Raw genomic sequence first — 15,944 nt, forward strand, 5'->3', positions numbered from 1 at the left:
CAAGTATTTTTAGCCAGATCCTAATTGGTATGTTGAAATTTATGTTCCTTTTGATGGCATAGAAGGCCCTTCTTGCCTTGTCTCTCAGATCGTTCACAGCTTTGTGGAAGTTACCTGTGGTGCTGATGTTTAGGCCGAGGTATGTATAGTTTTTTGTGTGCTCTAGGGCAACGGTGTCTAGATGGAATTTGTGGTCCTGGTGACTGGACCTTTTTTGGAACACCATTATTTTGGTCTTACTGAGATTTACTGTCAGGGCCCAGGTCTGACAGAATCTGTGCAGAAGATCTAGGTGCTGCTGTAGGCCCTCCTTGGTTGGTGACAGAAGCACCAGATCATCAGCAAACAGTAGACATTTGACTTCGGATTCTAGTAGGGTGAGACCGGGTGCTGCAGACTGTTCTAGTGCCCGCGCCAATTCGTTGATATATATGTTGAAGAGGGTGGGGCTTAAGCTGCATCCCTGTCTCACCCCACGACCCTGTGTAAAGAAATGTGTGTGTTTTTTGCCAATTTTAACCGCACACTTGTTGTTTGTGTACATGGATTTTATAATGTCGTATGTTTTACCCCCAACACCACTTTCCATCAATTTGTATAGCAGACCCTCATGCCAAATTGAGTCGAAGGCTTTTTTGAAATCAACAAAGCATGAGAAGACTTTGCCTTTGTTTTGGTTTGTTTGGTTGTCAATTAGGGTGTGTAGGGTGAATACATGGTCTGTTGTACGGTAATTTGGTAAAAAGCCAATTTGACATTTGCTCAGTACATTGTTTTCATTGAGGAAATGTACGAGTCTGCTGTTAATGATAATGCAGAGTATTTTCCCAAGGTTACTGTTGACGCATATTCCACGGTAGTTATTGGGGTCAAATTTGTCTCCACTTTTGTGGATTGGGGTGATCAGTCCTTGGTTCCAAATATTGGGGAAGATGCCAGAGCTAAGGACGATGTTAAAGAGTTTTAGTATAGCCAATTGGAATTTGTTGTCTGTATATTTGATCATTTCATTAAGGATACCATCAACACCACAGGCCTTTTTGGGTTTGAGGGTTTTTATTTTGTCCTGTAACTCATTCAAGGTAATTGGAGAATCCAATGGGTTCTGGTAGTCTTTAATAGTTGATTCTAGGATTTGTATTTGATCATGTATATGTTTTTGTTCTTTATTCTTTGTTATAGAGCCAAAAAGATTGGAGAAGTGGTTTACCCATACATCTCCATTTTGGATAGATAATTCTTCGTGTTGTTGTTTGTTTAGTGTTTTCCAATTTTCCCAGAATTGGTTAGAGTCTATGGAGTCTTCAATTACATTGAGCTGATTTCTGACGTGCTGTTCCTTCTTTTTCCGTAGTGTATTTCTGTATTGTTTTAGTGATTCGCCATAGTGAAGGCGTAGACTCAGGTTTTCCGGGTCTCTATGTTTTTGGTTGGACAGGTTCCTCAATTTATTTCTTAGATTTTTGCATTCTTTATCAAACCATTTGTCATTGTTGTTCATTTTCTTCGGTTTTCTATTTGAGATTTTTAGATTTGATAGGGAAGCTGAGAGGTCAAATATACTGTTAAGATTTTCTACTGCCAAGTTTACACCTTCACTATTGCAGTGGAACATTTTACCCAGGAAGTTGTCTAAAAGGGATTGAATTTGCTGTTGCCTAATTGTTTTTTGGTAGGTTTCCAAACTGCATTCCTTCCATCTATAGCATTTCTTAATGTTACTCAGTTCCTTTGGCTTTGATGCCTCATGATTGAGTATTGCTCTGTTCAAGTAGACTGTGATTTTGCTGTGGTCTGATAGGGGTGTCAGTGGGCTGACTGTGAACGCTCTGAGAGACTCTGGGTTGAGGTCAGTGATAAAGTAGTCTACAGTGCTACTGCCAAGAGATGAGCTATAGGTGAACCTACCATAGGAGTCCCCTCGAAGCCTACCATTGACTATGTACATACCCAGCGTGCGACAGAGCTGCAGGAGTTGTGACCCGTTTTTGTTGGTTATGTTGTCATAGTTGTGCCTAGGGGGGCATATGGGGGAGGGAATGCTGTCACCTGCAGGCAGGTGTTTGTCCCCCTGTGTGCTGAGGGTGTCAGGTTCTTGTCCAGTTCTGGCATTTAGGTCGCCACAGACTAATACATGTCCCTGGGCCTGGAAATGATTGATTTCCCCCTCCAGGATGGAGAAGCTGTCTTTATTAAAGTATGGGGATTCTAGTGGGGGGATATAGGTAGCACACAGGAGGACATTTTTCTCTGTTAAGATAATTTCCTTTTGAATTTCTAGCCAAATGTAAAATGTTCCTGTTTTGATTAATTTAATGGAGTGAGTTAGGTCTGCTCTATACCAAATTAGCATTCCCCCTGAGTCCCTTCCCTGTTTCACACCTGGTAGTTTGGTGGATGGGACTACCAGCTCTCTGTAACCTAGAGGGCAACCAGTGGGTCCGTCTCCGCTATACCATGTTTCTTGCAGGATGACAATGTCTGCATTACCGATTTCTTTGGTGAAGTCCGTGTTCCTGCTCTTTAGGCCAAAGGCAGATGACCTCAGGCCTTGGATATTCCAGGATGATATAGTGAAGGCTTTTTGTTCCATAAAGTGTCCAATGTTGTTGGCCGTGTGGTTTGGCCTCAGGCCAGTAAGTGTGAGCAGAGCCTGCTGAGCATCTGGTACATGCCGTTGGCTTGGGCGAGTGTAAGAGTGGGGGTTGGGCCTGTTTGCCCGCTCACTACCTGGGCGTATGTGTGACTTCCATGTTGATGCTCTCTTTGCGGGGGTGGGGTGCATGGGGTGGGCAGGAGTGGCATAGGTCTGATCTGAGGGGGCCTAAATGGGGTGTGGGCATGGTTGATGTGGGGGGGTGTTGATTGGTTGGGGTGGGGGTGTGGATGTGTCTGGGGGTGCTGTGGTCTGGATGTAAGTCCTCTTGGCGTGGGTCCTCTATGTGTAGGTCCACGGGGGGGTCCTGCAGGTCTTGGAGGGTGTCTCGCTGGTCTGGGTGGGGTGTCTATTGATCTGTTGCTCCTGTGTGAAGTGTTGGGGCTGCGTTTGAGAGCGATGTCCTTTAGAGTCCGGACAAAGGTGGGCACTGCTGCCTTATAGAGGTGGACCTGGTCATAGAGGCTGTTCAAGTCCAGGGTGGAGTGGTGGGCCAGGAAAACATTTGGTTTTGAGGCACAGTCACGGGAAATGCTTGCGTTTACCCGCTGTATTGTAGCAGGGTGGAAGTCTTTTCGTGGTAGCAGGGTGGAGATAACCACTTGTGCATTGGGGAAAGTAGAAGAAGCTTTTTCAATCACTCCCTTCAGTGCTGTGGCCACCCTTTCCTGCTTTGCTCTCAGGTCGTTTGTGCCTGTGTGTATTATTATGTGGCTAGGTGAGCCTAGTTTGTCCTCAGACAGAAGGTCTAGGGCGCGCTGGGTGTTTGGACACCAGAGTTTAGACACACTGTGTTTGGGAAAAAGTTTTTTTTCTTCTATATATTTCCCATTTGAGTCCATAAGGAGAACAATCTGTGTCTTGTGTTTGTTCTCAGTGGGTGTGGGGGGGTTGTCAGGAGGGCTATCAGGGTGGCTGACAGGGGGGGTGCTCAGGGGGGGTGAGAGCTGCTGGGCTTGGGTTTTTTCTTTTGTCTGTTCTGCTGTGATGTTGACTCTATGGTCAGGGTCTGGTGTGGACTGTTCTGCTGTGGTGTCGAGACTTTTGTCCGGTGCTGAGGTGGGCTGTTCTGCTGGCGTCTCTGTGGGGATGGCCACCTCCCTAGTGGGTTGTTCTCTGTCACATGCCATCCCCCTCAACCTCTCCTCCAGCAGTCTGATCCTCTCCTCCATCCCCCTCTCCCTCTCCTCCAGCAGTCTGATCCTCTCCTCTAGTGCTTTGTTCTGCTCCTGCTTCTGCTCTTTCTCCTGTTGAAGTTGTCTCACCACTGTCCAGAGTGCAGATATGTCTCTCTCCACCTCCAGCTCTCCTGGTCTGGTTAAGGGGTTGTTGTGCTGGACTGTTGTCTGGGTCTGTGCTGACTGGAGTGTAATCACCTGCTGTTCCAGCTCCACCTGCCTTACCTCCAGCTGGGTGAATTTATCCTTCATTTCAATGAGGGAGAAGTGCTCTGTACTGGGAGGTTGACTGTCTGCTGAGGGTTGCTCGTCTGTGGGGTTATATGATGAAGAGGTCTGGTCTGACCCGCTTGGGGTGGGGGTATCTTTATCAAGGGAGAGCTTCTCCTGCTGGGCTAATTCTTTGATTAGGTGAAAGTCCAGCTGAAACTGTTTGGGGTTGCCCTGTACCAATACTGTTCCAGACTTATATAGATTTATGTTAGCTGACTCAGAGTCCTCGTTGTCAAGTATCCTGAGTTTCCACCCCTCGTTAACCCCCCCTCTCTTAACAGAGGGGTAGTGTGCTAATATAGCACTGTGCCATGCCAGGGGATGGTTTGTGTGGAAGATAAGGTTGCTGATGTTCCCATTTTTGTAATAGTCAGCAAAAAGTGTCTCTTGATTTTCCATAAGGAGCTTCATTTTGTGCTCTTTTCTTGCCTTATCATTCTTTACACTCACAGGGTACTGTATTTTAATTACCTCTGAACAGCAGGAGGGAGCTTCTAAGGCCTCTCCATTTGGTTGGGGTAGACTATTCGACTCTCCTGCCATTGTTGGGCTAATGGTCTTTGACACCTCTCACTTGACACGTCAGTGCTAGTTGAAGCTGTATCAAGTCAGTTACAGTTGAATACAGTTGAAGCTGTATCTCTCTCAGTTCCACAAAAAATCCAAGTTTAACTAACTCTAAATCTATCTTTTTTAAAGAAAATGCTGAAAAATGCAGGAGCTCATCTGATCATCTGATCATGACCTCTCTCTCTCTCTCTCTCCTTGTTAGCTAGCTAGCTTCTTTCAGGAGAGTCCCTAGCAACTGCCTAGCAACAGGTAAACAACTTAGCTAGCTAAGAAAATTGTATAATTTTACTTTTTTCGAAAGCCTTTCTTCTTTGTTTGCTGCTTGTTTGGTCTCCTAATCAGTCTTGCAGTTTTCTTTTGCTTTTTTTCGATATACTTTCCTCTAAAAACCATGTAAAATTCAATATTTTTAGGAGCTCATCTTTTCAGCTGTTGCTGCTTAATTTGGAACTCCGGAACTATACTCTATACTCTCTCTCTCTCTCTCTCTCTCTCTCTCTCTCTCTCTCTCTCTCTCTCTCTCTCTCTCTCTCTCTCTCTCTCTCTCTCTCTCTCTCTCTCTCTCTCTCTCTCTCTCTCTCTCTCTCTCTCTCTCTCTCTCTCTCTCTCTCTCTCTCTCTCTCTCTCTCTCTCTCTCGGAGGCTGTGTTTTTACTAATTTAAGTGTTTTCATAAACTTTAAATTTAGCATATTTTCCCTGCCAGCCCCTCTCCGGGTTTAATCACCATGACAACCATGCTGGCCAATGGACTGACACATCCTCAGGAATAGCCTTTGACGTTATTGCTTGGGTTGGCATGGATATAGACACAGCCCAAGGTTCAGGTGTGATTGGCAGGACGTGGATATACCCACCGGTGGAACTATCAACATCCTCTTAGATGAAGTATTTTACACCTGGATGTTGTACAGTATGTGCCATAGTTAGATATTATCCCATAACTCCAGTGACAACTTAACAGTGTACCTTGTATCATGAAGGGTTTGGCACCTCCAGTATTAGTGGACCTAGTGACTCAGGTGTTGGGCTGACAGATACAAGGTTGCAGGTTTGAATCTGGCTCCATCCCCCTCCAATTTGCTACATGAATGTTTCTGGCTCCTATCTCCTGGTGTTGCTGGGCTCCTGGGATGCCATGGTGAGGCTGGCAGCATCCCAGGATGTTGACATCTTACGGGTCATGGGTCAGGGGGTGTGGCTCGGGGATCCAAAGGGCCACCACTTTCCCATGAACACTGGCTACCCAGCCCAGAGCTGAGAACGTGCAGTGGTGCTTCCTTCACACAGTGTCACACACACCGCAGAAACATCAATCAGCTTCCTATGGGAAAACACCAGTGCTCAGTGCCATGCCGTACTGTACTGTACACCAGCTCCCAGCAGTTAACCAGTCCACACAGCCCACACCACACCAGACTAGATCAGACTTATAATAGTTTATTAGTCTATACTCTCTCTCTCTCTCTCTCTTTTCCTTTCTCTATTGCTCTCTCGCTCGCTCTATCTGTATCTCTCTTTTTCTCTCACATCTCTCTCTTATCTCTGAGTTGTGGGAGTACCTTTTCACAGTTGTGCCCAGTCGTTTCCTACTGTATGCCCCACCAGGATATGACTCACTCCATCAACAGTGTGTTAGGGTACCTGCCTGGAAGGGAGACTGTGACGTCGCAGGAAGAAGGTGATGCGTTAATGAACAGGAAGTGGAGTGGAATGTCAGAGGAGCGGAGCACCGTGTGACATCACAGGGGTTTCCATACATCCGTCACAGGGTGTCAGTTACGCAGAACCACAACATGGTTATCTAGGCATCAGTGTCTAAACTTAGATCACTTACTGAACAAATAGAGCAGAGAATATTCTCTCACAGAGCTGAGAGAACAGGCCCAGAACACTGCAGGGACAGAACACTGCAGGCCCAGAACACTGCAGGCCCAGAACACTGCAGGCCCAGAACACTGCAGGCCCAGAACACTGCAGGCCCAGAACACTGCAGGCCCAGAACACTGCAGGCCCAGAACACTGCAGGCCCAGAACACTGCAGGGACAGACACTGCAGGGACAGAACACTGCAGGCCCAGAACACTGCAGGCCCAGAACACTGCAGGCCCAGAACACTGCAGGCCCAGAACACTGCAGGCCCAGAACACTGCAGGCCCAGAACACTGCTGGCCCAGAACACTGCAGGGACAGACACTTTGTCTGGTTTCACAATAAGTTCAAGTTCAGGGGCCCAAAGTTGAAAATAGTTCAACGTTTGTGCGGCAGCGGTGTTCCCCAGCAACACAACAAAGAAAGCAGGTGTGATCGCGACCTTAGGTTCCTTATGAACGTAGCACCTCCTCAAAATGTTGTACATTCATACATGTGTATGTGCATGCGTGTGTTCGTGCATTTGTGAATGTGTCTGTGTGTTGTAGAGATCCTGATAGAGTATGTTTGTGGTGTTGTAGAGATCCTGATAGAGTATGTTTGTGGTGTTGTAGAGATCCTAATAGAGTATGTTTGTGGTGTTGTAGAGATCCTGATAGAGTATGTTTGTGGTGTTGTAGAGATCCTAATAGAGTATGTTTGTGGTGTTGTAGAGATCCTGATAGAGTATGTTTGTGGTGTTGTAGAGTTCCTGATAGAGTATGTCTGTGTGTTGTAGAGATCCTGATAGAGTATGTTTGTGGTGTTGTAGAGATCCTGATAGAGTATGTTTGTGGTGTTGTAGAGATCCTGATAGAGTATGTTTGTGGTGTTGTAGAGATCCTAATAGAGTATGTTTGTGGTGTTGTAGAGATCCTGATAGAGTATGTTTGTGGTGTTGTAGAGTTCCTGATAGAGTATGTCTGTGTGTTGTAGAGATCCTGATAGAGTATGTTTGTGGTGTTGTAGAGATCCTGATAGAGTATGTTTGTGGTGTTGTAGAGATCCTAATAGAGTATGTTTGTGGTGTTGTAGAGATCCTAATAGAGTATGTTTGTGGTGTTGTAGAGATCCTGATAGAGTATGTTTGTGGTGTTGTAGAGATCCTAATAGAGTATGTTTGTGGTGTTGTAGAGATCCTGATAGAGTATGTTTGTGGTGTTGTAGAGATCCTAATAGAGTATGTTTGTGGTGTTGTAGAGATCCTGATAGAGTATGTTTGTGGTGTTGTAGAGATCCTAATAGAGTATGTTTGTGGTGTTGTAGAGATCCTAATAGAGTATGTTTGTGGTGTTGTAGAGATCCTGATAGAGTATGTTTGTGGTGTTGTAGAGATCCTAATAGAGTATGTTTGTGGTGTTGTAGAGATCCTGATAGAGTATGTTTGTGGTGTTGTAGAGATCCTGATAGAGTATGTTTGTGGTGTTGTAGAGATCCTAATAGAGTATGTTTGTGGTGTTGTAGAGATCCTAATAGAGTATGTTTGTGGTGTTGTAGAGATCCTAATAGAGTATGTTTGTGGTGTTGTAGAGATCCTGATAGAGTATGTTTGTGGTGTTGTAGAGATCCTGATAGAGTATGTTTGTGGTGTTGTAGAGATCCTAATAGAGTATGTGTGTGGTGTTGTAGAGATCCTGATAGAGTATGTTTGTGGTGTTGTAGAGATCCTGATAGAGTATGTTTGTGGTGTTGTAGAGATCCTAATAGAGTATGTTTGTGGTGTTGTAGAGATCCTGATAGAGTATGTTTGTGGTGTTGTAGAGATCCTAATAGAGTATGTTTGTGGTGTTGTAGAGATCCTGATAGAGTATGTTTGTGGTGTTGTAGAGTTCCTGATAGAGTATGTCTGTGGTGTTGTAGAGATCCTGATAGAGTATGTTTGTGGTGTTGTAGAGATCCTGATAGAGTATGTTTGTGGTGTTGTAGAGATCCTAATAGAGTATGTTTGTGGTGTTGTAGAGATCCTAATTGAGTATGTTTGTGGTGTTGTAGAGATCTTAATAGAGTATGTTTGTGGTGTTGTAGAGATCCTGATAGAGTATGTTTGTGGTGTTGTAGAGATCCTAATAGAGTATGTTTGTGGTGTTGTAGAGATCCTGATAGAGTATGTTTGTGTTGTTGTAGAGATCCTAATAGAGTATGTTTGTGGTGTTGTAGAGATCCTAATAGAGTATGTTTGTGGTGTTGTAGAGATCCTGATAGAGTATGTTTGTGGTGTTGTAGAGATCCTGATAGAGTATGTTTGTGGTGTTGTAGAGATCCTGATAGATTATGTTTGTGGTGTTGTAGAGATCCTGATAGAGTATGTTTGTGGTGTTGTAGAGATCCTAATAGAGTATGTTTGTGGTGTTGTAGAGATCCTAATAGAGTATGTTTGTGGTGTTGTAGAGATCCTGATAGAGTATGTTTGTGGTGTTGTAGAGATCCTAATAGAGTATGTTTGTGGTGTTGTAGAGATCCTAATAGAGTATGTTTGTGGTGTTGTAGAGATCCTAATAGAGTATGTTTGTGGTGTTGTAGAGATCCTGATAGAGTATGTTTGTGGTGTTGTAGAGATCCTAATAGAGTATGTTTGTGGTGTTGTAGAGATCCTAATAGAGTATGTTTGTGGTGTTGTAGAGATCCTGATAGAGTATGTTTGTGGTGTTGTAGAGATCCTAATAGAGTATGTTTGTGGTGTTGTAGAGATCCTGATAGAGTATGTTTGTGGTGTTGTAGAGATCCTGATAGAGTATGTTTGTGGTGTTGTAGAGATCCTGATAGAGTATGTCTGTGGTGTTGTAGAGATCCTGATAGAGTATGTTTGTGGTGTTGTAGAGATCCTGATAGAGTATGTTTGTGGTGTTGTAGAGATCCTGATAGAGTATGTTTGTGGTGTTGTAGAGATCCTGATAGAGTATGTTTGTGGTGTTGTAGAGATCCTGATAGAGTATGTGTGTGGTGTTGTAGAGATCCTGATAGAGTATGTTTGTGGTGTTGTAGAGATCCTAATAGAGTATGTTTGTGGTGTTGTAGAGATCCTAATAGAGTGTGTTTGTGGTGTTGTAGAGATCCTAATAGAGTATGTTTGTGGTGTTGTAGAGATCCTAATAGAGTATGTTTGTGGTGTTGTAGAGATCCTGATAGAGTATGTTTGTGGTGTTGTAGAGATCCTAATAGAGTATGTTTGTGGTGTTGTAGAGATCCTAATAGAGTATGTTTGTGGTGTTGTAGAGATCCTAATAGAGTATGTTTGTGGTGTTGTAGAGATCCTGATAGAGTATGTTTGTGGTGTTGTAGAGATCCTGATAGAGTATGTTTCTGGTGTTGTAGAGATCCTAATAGAGTATGTTTGTGGTGTTGTAGAGATCCTGATAGAGTATGTTTGTGGTGTTGTAGAGATCCTAATAGAGTATGTTTGTGGTGTTGTAGAGATCCTGATAGAGTATGTTTGTGGTGTTGTAGAGATCCTAATAGAGTATGTTTGTGGTGTTGTAGAGATCCTGATAGAGTATGTTTGTGGTGTTGTAGAGATCCTGATAGAGTATGTTTGTGGTGTTGTAGAGATCCTGATAGAGTATGTTTGTGGTGTTGTAGAGATCCTGATAGAGTATGTTTGTGGTGTTGTAGAGATCCTGATAGAGTATGTTTGTGGTGTTGTAGAGATCCTGATAGATTATGTTTGTGGTGTTGTAGAGATCCTAATAGAGTATGTTTGTGGTGTTGTAGAGATCCTAATAGAGTATGTTTGTGGTGTTGTAGAGATCCTGATAGAGTATGTTTGTGGTGTTGTAGAGATCCTGATAGAGTATGTTTGTGGTGTTGTAGAGATCCTAATAGAGTATGTTTGTGGTGTTGTAGAGATCCTGATAGAGTATGTTTGTGGTGTTGTAGAGATCCTGATAGAGTATGTTTGTGGTGTTGTAGAGATCCTAATAGAGTATGTTTGTGGTGTTGTAGAGATCCTAATAGAGTATGTTTGTGGTGTTGTAGAGATCCTAATAGAGTATGTTTGTGGTGTTGTAGAGATCCTAATAGAGTATGTTTGTGGTGTTGTAGAGATCCTGATAGAGTATGTTTGTGGTGTTGTAGAGATCCTGATAGAGTATGTTTGTGGTGTTGTAGAGATCCTGATAGAGTATGTTTGTGGTGTTGTAGAGATCCTGATAGAGTATGTTTGTGGTGTTGTAGAGATCCTAATAGAGTATGTTTGTGGTGTTGTAGAGATCTTAATACAGTATGTTTGTGGTGTTGTAGAGATCCTGATAGAGTATGTTTGTGGTGTTGTAGAGATCCTGATAGAGTATGTTTGTGGTGTTGTAGAGATCCTGATAGAGTATGTTTGTGGTGTTGTAGAGATCCTGATAGAGTATGTTTGTGGTGTTGTAGAGATCCTGAAGGAGTATGTTTGTGGTGTTGTAGAGATCCTGATAGAGTATGTTTGTGGTGTTGTAGAGATCCTAATAGAGTATGTTTGTGGTGTTGTAGAGATCCTAATAGAGTGTGTTTGTGGTGTTGTAGAGATCCTAATAGAGTATGTTTGTGGTGTTGTAGAGATCCTAATAGAGTATGTTTGTGGTGTTGTAGAGATCCTGATAGAGTATGTTTGTGGTGTTGTAGAGATCCTAATAGAGTATGTTTGTGGTGTTGTAGAGATCCTAATAGAGTATGTTTGTGGTGTTGTAGAGATCCTAATAGAGTATGTTTGTGGTGTTGTAGAGATCCTAATAGAGTATGTTTGTGGTGTTGTAGAGATCCTGATAGAGTATGTTTGTGGTGTTGTAGAGATCCTGATAGAGTATGTTTCTGGTGTTGTAGAGATCCTAATAGAGTATGTTTGTGGTGTTGTAGAGATCCTGATAGAGTATGTTTGTGGTGTTGTAGAGATCCTGATAGAGTATGTTTGTGGTGTTGTAGAGATCCTAATAGAGTATGTTTGTGGTGTTGTAGAGATCCTGATAGAGTATGTTTGTGGTGTTGTAGAGATCCTGATAGAGTATGTTTGTGGTGTTGGCCCCTGTGCCACATGGCTCCTATTCTCCCCTGTTTCCCCTGCAGGCAAATAGCTGTGATTATTATGGGATAGAACAGGAGCTTAACAGAAGCCCAGCTCTCACTCCTCACCCCTCCCTCACATCTACTGCTCTAGTATATCCTATTTATTTAACTGCGCGACCAAGAAACTAATCAGTTTATATCGTAAATACTTTCATATTTGACATATATACCTATTCTGTATAACCTATTGTGTACATATCAGGCTTATTTTACTTGACTCTAGTTATTGATATTGATTATTGTTGATTATTGTACTGTAATGCACACTAGCATTTCCTTGGACCTTTTATACCTGCTGTAAACTGTGTACGTCACACATAAAATGTTATTTGATGTCTACACACACACTGTTAGTGTATCCTAAAGTCCCCAGGCACGCACACACATACACACACACACACTGTTAGTGTATCCTAAAGTTGCCAGACACGCACACACATACACACACATAAAATGTAGGGTCTGAGGTAAGGTTGAGTATGTGGGGACAGTTGTTAAAGGATACGGTGCTGCAGGTTCACAGGAATATTACTTTACTGTAGAGAGAGAGAGGGGAGAGAGGGAGAGAGAGAGGGAGAGGGAGAGAGGGGAAGAGAAAGAGAGAGGGAGAGGGAGAGAGGGGAAGAGAAAGAGAGGGAGAGAGGGAGAGAGGGGAAGAGGAAGAGAGGGAGAGAAAGAGAGTGAGTGAGAGAGAGAGAGGGAGAGAAAGAGAGAGAGGGAGAGAGGGAGAGGGAGAGAAAGAGCGAGAGGGGAAGAGGAAGAAAGGGAGAGAGGGGAAGAGAAAGAGAGGGAGAGAGGGAGAGAGGGGAAGAGGGGAAGAGAAAGAGAGGGAGAGAAAGAGAGTGAGTGAGAGGGGGAGAGAAAGAAAGGGAGAGAAAGAGAGAGAGGGAGAGGGGAGAGGGGAAGAGAAAGAGAGGGAGAGAGGGGAAGAGAGAGAGGGAGGGAGAGAGAAAGAAAGGGAGAGAAAGAGAGAGAGGGAGAGGGGAAGAGAAAGAGAGGGAGAGAGGGGAAGAGAAAGAGGGGGAAAGAAAGGGAGAGAAAGAAAGAGGGAGAGAGGGAGAGGGGAAGAGAAAGAGAAAGAGAGGGAGAGAGGGGAAGAGAAAGAGAGGGAGAGAAAGAGAGTGAGTGAGAGAGGAAGAGAGGGGAAGAGAAGGTAGAGGAATGCTCAAGGGGTTAATAGAAGAGAGAGAAATGAGATCGCTAGTTGGAATGAAGAATTTAGGTAAAGGAATTTATTCCAAAATTCCATAAATACTGTCAATAGTTGGGAGCCTGTAGAAACTGGAACATCAGAGTACTACTCCTACATGTGTGTGTGTGCGTGTGCATGTGTGTACATGTAAATGGGGTTACAAAGATGTACAAATGTAGGATCTTAATTTGAGCCAGCTTGCTCCAGCAGGAAAATAATCCTGCAGCAACAGGAAATGTAAATTATATAATTCATGGACATTTTTGTAGGGGTTGATGCATTTTTCTTAGAGAAAATCAGAAAATCTGGATTTTTTAACCTCAAATACACTCCAAGTTTTAAATGTCTTACATTGCAGGAAAATTCTCCTGCAACAGGGTGTTCAAATTAAGATCCTACATCTGTATGTGTGTGTGTATCTAAAGTAGTAAACTATCAACCAAGGAGTTGGATGATGTTGTAACTTATTGACAAAGTACTATTCTGAAGCAGAAACCCAGGCTAACTTGCCACAGTGGATAGGTAGACTAATCAGCAGTTTGATTTAAAACACATTATCACATAAAACCACAGACTGGTGCTCAGACGGCGCCCTGGGAAGATAAACCTTCGGCGTATCAACATCCACGTTTTGTTCCGTGTTTTGGTGTATGTGTTTGCCGATCTGCAGTATAATGACCAGTAGGATTCCGTTACCGGTGACGACTATGTTGTCAGGGTGGAGATTTGTGTGCCATCCCATACTGGCGGGATTTGTGACTCATTTCCATGGTAATGGTTCACGGTGACCTTTTGGGACAATGACGGACAGGGTCGTAAAGAGGGCTGCAGTGCAGGGAGAGATATAGCCGTGTGTGTGTGTGTGAGTTATGACCAGTGGGGTGTGTTTTCCCACCATGAGAAGGGCTGTGGGCAGTGCCTGAAGACCCATAGTGAAAGGCCTATTCTGGCCCTATTCTGCTGAATGATTTGTAATGATGGGGATTTAAGTGCAGAGAAAACTCTCCTCTCTGTCCTCTTTTTCCTATAGCAGCTCCCCCCCTAGTCTCCTACACAAAAACAACGCGTCCGGGAAAAGTCCATAGACAAAGGGAAGACAGGCAGAACTGCAGTGTCCTGTGTCTGATACATGGGCAGAAAGCAATAATTAAGGTGACATTCTGGATTGTCTTCTGTCTATGTCCGTTAGGAGCCTAGTTCCTATTGATGATGATCGAAGCAGAAAACAGAGCACCTATAACTCCTATTCACTAGCATTCACACAGAGACAATTAGGCAAGGCTGTGAATGTGTCGGCCTGTACTGCTCTGGTCTGTTCTGGGTCAGGATGGATCCACAGAGGCCTGTACTGCTCTGGTCTGTTCTGGGTCAGGATGGATCCACAGAGGCCTGTACTGCTCTGGTCTGTTCTGGGTCAGGATGGATCCACAGAGGCCTGAGATTTTTCTACTCCGAAACGCTCCCTTTCTCTCCTTCTCTCTGCTATCTCATTTTCACCTCTCTCCCACTCCATACAACCCTTTATCTCATTTTCACCTCTCTCCCACTCCATACAACCCTCTATCTCATTCCCCTTCTCTCTCTATTCTTCTCGCTCTCCTCTGAGTTGACTTTTACATGGAATCCTGAGACAATAGGATCCAGCTGTGAGGTTGTAAAAGCTCTGGAACACCACTAAAGCACCAGTGGAGGTGGCAGAGTGCAGGCTTATGGCTTCAATCAGCCTGTCAGATGTGAACGAAGCTTGTTAAAAGAAGAGCAACTATGCAAATCATTCTTAGTGGCCCTTCAGCCCCCTCACCACTCGTAAGCGCCCGGATAGAAAACATCCCATCCTCACGATTGCTGCGGGATCACTGGGGACAAACGCACACACACACACACACACACACACACACACACACACACACACACACACACACACACACACACACACACACACACACACACACACACACACACACACACACACACACACACACACACACACACACGCTCCCTCTGGAAGCACTCGGAACAGAAACACTTTAAGGAATCAGACTGCCAAAGTTGAGGAATCTGCACATGGACCTCTGCTGTTTCTAGTTTCTAACACTCTTCCCTCCCTGGCTGAACTGCACTCAGTCATTAATATACACACACCCTTATGCATGCAGGCATTCGCACACACACACACCATCCAATTAGAGTCACTAATAACCCCAGTCTGAGTATTTGATGGTATTTCGAGGAATCTACACAGCCAGACCTGGAGGAATACACAGCCAGACCTGGAGGAATCTACACAGCCAGACCTGGAGGAATACACAGCCAGACCTGGAGGAATACACAGCCAGACCTGGAGTAATACACAGCCAGACCTGGAGGAATACACAGACAGACCTGGAGGAATACACAGCCAGACCTGGAGGAATCTACACAGCCAGACCTGGAGGAATACACAGCCAGACCTGGAGGAATACACAGCCAGACCTGGAGTAATACACAGCCAGACCTGGAGGAATACACAGACAGACCTGGAGGAATACACAGCCAGACCTGGAGGAATCTACACAGCCAGACCTGGAGGAATACACAGCCAGACCTGGAGGAATCTACACAGCCAGACCTGGAGGAATACACAGCCAGACCTGGAGGAATCTACACAGCCAGACCTGGAGGAATACACAGCCAGACCTGGAGGAATACACAGACAGACCTGGAGGAATCTACACAGCCAGACCTGGAGGAATCTACACAGCCAGACCTGGAGGAATCTACACAGCCAGACCTGGAGGAATCTACACAGCCAGACCTGGAGGAATCTACACAGCCAGACCTGGAGGAATACACAGCCCAAATGGATCTCATTGACAAATGCTGAAAGCCGCCATCCATCATGATGAAGATCCTCTCTTCCCTGTGGTGAAAAGGTATCCTCTGTGCTTGGGTCTATGCCAGGCAGTGCTGTAAGAGGGTTGAACAGTCTGTGTGTACAAGGAGTAGGAAAGCAGTCTTCAACATGATCACAACCACAGACACATGACACAGCTGAGCTGTTGTTGGAAGATGAGGGCCTTTTGGAGTGATTTGATATCTTTGTGGGATTATTCACAAGTATCCATGAAGACACTGTGTGATATAAGTATC

This window comes from Salvelinus alpinus, chromosome 2 (assembly GCF_045679555.1).
Source record: "Salvelinus alpinus chromosome 2, SLU_Salpinus.1, whole genome shotgun sequence".
NCBI classification, from domain to species: Eukaryota; Metazoa; Chordata; class Actinopteri; order Salmoniformes; family Salmonidae; genus Salvelinus; species Salvelinus alpinus.